The 3,264-nt window shown below is 35.6% G+C and overlaps 1 pseudogene; it reads left to right on the top strand.

Moving 5' to 3' along the window:
* Positions 1-1,552: 1,552 nt before the first annotated feature.
* Positions 1,553-2,552, top strand: LOC109558434 (olfactory receptor 6C2-like; annotated as a pseudogene).
* Positions 2,553-3,264: the final 712 nt, after the last annotated feature.

Raw genomic sequence — 3,264 nt, 5'->3', positions numbered from 1 at the left:
AAACTAGTATAATTTTATAAACTTTTCCTTTCTCTTATCTGATTGGAATTGTCCAATAATAAAACATTCATATAATTAAGGTTTTCATTCATATAATTAAGCAGTTAATTTTTTCAAGATTTTTGTAATGATTTATGTAATTGAAATGATACCGCTTTCCTGCTGACTTGGGTCAAACGCTGCTGTAACATCCTCCTGTCTCCAAAGACACAGTGTTATGTGTTTTTTTGCCAAACTTCATTACTCAGAAGATTAAGTAATGACTCTTGATTGTAGATCAGCAAGGACCATTTGTTTGTATCACCTAGTTGTATTTTCTGCAAATTAAAAAGAAAAGTGACATTTGACACTGACTGTAATAGCATTTCCTCTGTCCTGCTGATTTAACATATATCTCCTCTAGCAGTCGAGAGAGCTCCTCAGCTCTTACTATAATTTATTTTTGTTTCAATAATGGAGATAGTAAGAAAATATTTGGAGGTTTGGCTGGAAGATGTAGAAGGGAAGGGAAGGTGATTATCATATGTATCAGCAGTAGAGGTTACATACATGTTCAGTAAAGGTAATGCAGGAACAAAAATGTGGACTATGTAGCAGGAGATGGTGGGCAAGCAGCAGGGCTTAGTTTGTTTGTAATAATTAAGCACACTTAACCTGAAAAGTGTGTTTGAGCAAGCTCCAGGAGTTGGTGATGGACAGGGAAGCCTGGTGTGCTGCAGTCCATGGGTTAGCAGAGTCGGACACAACCAAGCGACTGAAGTGAACAGAACTGAACCTAAGAAGAAACTAGCACACAAAATTTTCTTTTGGAGCAAAGACCTTAAATTTTGCTCTAGAGTCTATAGAGTAAACCCCAGTTATCATAGCACTGTTTTAAAAAGATTCAAGGTGTCAAGAAAGGATATGAATTCAAGGACGCAATTTTCTGATTTCATTTCTAGATAAGGAAAAATCTTGAAAGCCAAAAGATATCACTGAAACCCATAAAACTTCTCAGCATCTACTTAGTCACAGTGGAAAATCTTAAACACAAAATAGATATAAAACATGTTGGTGTGTGTATATATAGATATATAGATATATATATGAGAAGGCAATGGCACCCCACTCCGGTACTCTTGCCTGGAAAATCCCATGGATGGAAAAGCTTGGTGGGCTGCAGTCCATGGGGTCGCTAAGAGTCAGACACTACTGAGCGACTTCACTTTCACTTTTCATTTTCATGCATTGGAGAAAGAAATGGCAACCCACTCCGGTGTTCTTGCCTGGAGAATCAGAGGGACGGGGAGCCTGGTGGGCTGCCGTCTATGAGGTCGCACAGAGTCAGACACGACTGAGGCGATTAGCAGCATGTATGTATATGTATATGTATATATATATATATATATGTATATATATATACACACACACATACACATTAACAAATATAACACATTATATATAATAAAATAAAAGATTAAATAAAAAATTTAAATCAGTTAAAATAGTATATAACAAAAAGAAAATTTCTCTAAATTTCACATACAGATTGAAGAGAAGTCAGATGTCTGTGATGAGAAACAGAAAAACACTCATTCTGCTGGGACTGACAGATGAGTCAGAGCTGCATGTTCTAATTTTTATCTTTTGATTCCTCACCAACACACTGATTTTAACCAGAAACCTGACCATAATCACACTCACATTTGTGGATTCCCACCTGAAAACACCAATGTACTTTTTCTTAAAAAATGTCTCCCTGGAGATCTCCTTCACATTTTCCTCTATACCCAGATACCTGTATAACATAGCTACAGGTGACAGGGTCATTATCTATAATGCTTGTGTCATTCAAGTATCTTTTACTGACCTCTGTGGAGTAACAGAATTTTTTCTGCTGGCCACCATGTCCTATGACCATTGCGTGCCCATCTGCAAACGCTTGCACTATGTGACCATCATGAGCAACAGAGTCTGCAGGATTCTCATCATCTTTTGTTGGATGGCTGGTTTGTGTGTATTAATCCCACCACTTAGCCTTGGTTTAAATCTAAAATTTTGTGACTCTAACAAGATTGATCATTTTGACTGTGATGCATTTCCTTTATTGAAAATCTCATGCTCAGACACATGGTTGATGGAACAGATGGTTATAATCTGTGCAGTGCTGACCCTAAATATGACTTTTATTTGTGTAGTTCTGTCATATGCTTGCACAGTCAAGACAATTTTGAGATTCCTTTCTGCTCAGCAAAGGAAAAAGCCCTTTTTGACCTGTTCTTCTCACATGAGAGTGGTTACCATCACCTATGGCACATGCATTTTCATCTACCTGAATCCTACAGCAAAGGAAGGAGTGAACATTAAAAAAGTGGTTTCACTCCTCATTTTTTCTGTTTCATCTACGTTGAACTCATTTATTTATACCTTCAGAAACAACCAAGTTAAGAAAGCCTAAGGACTCAATGAAAAGAATTGCCTTGCTCTCATCTAAGTATGAAAAAAATATTTTTAAAATATCATCTCAAAAGGATAGGAAAGAGACATTTTTGAAGCTTATAATTTACTATTAGCAAAATACATACTATTACACTGAACACACATATATATTAGATAAAATTTAATATTCTTTTGAAACTATGGTAAAAGTTGTCAATAGAATGTATCAGAAATAATGATTTAACTGGTTAGAGCAATAATCTATAAAAACATGTGGATAATCAGGAGAATATAGGCAGGCATATGGGAGCAGAGGTTGCACCATAGATCACAGAGACTTAAGGCTGAAGTCTCAGGATTACTGCAGTAAGAGCACTTGTGACAAAATAGATGCACATGTAATGAAAGTTTGAATTAGTAAATCATACTTATTTTCATGGAAAAATTACATTTTTTCCTGAGAAGTATTATCTGCAGCTTACACAGCTGTGAGTCAAGGGAAAAACATTCCCCAGTATATTTGAACCTGTGCCAACATCTAACATCAATTAAGCTTTTATATTCCAGATTCTATCATAATAATCTAAATTATTAGATACAACAAGTTGAAAAATCCACGCAAATGTAATTCTTTGGAAATTATAGCTTTTACACCAAATCAACTAATTACTATCAGGAAAGCAATGAAATACAGATATAACATCACAAATTTGGGACACTGAAAAAGCTATGGTCAATAGGAATTCTGTTAACTTAAATTATTCATTATTTACAAAAATGTAAACTAGTCCCATGGAGAAGGCAATGGCACCCCACTCCAGTACTCTTGCCTGGAAAATCCCATGG

This window comes from Bos indicus, chromosome 5 (genome assembly GCF_029378745.1).
Source record: "Bos indicus isolate NIAB-ARS_2022 breed Sahiwal x Tharparkar chromosome 5, NIAB-ARS_B.indTharparkar_mat_pri_1.0, whole genome shotgun sequence".
Lineage (NCBI taxonomy): Eukaryota > Metazoa > Chordata > Mammalia > Artiodactyla > Bovidae > Bos > Bos indicus.
This window is presented reverse-complemented; position numbering and strand designations above follow the sequence as displayed.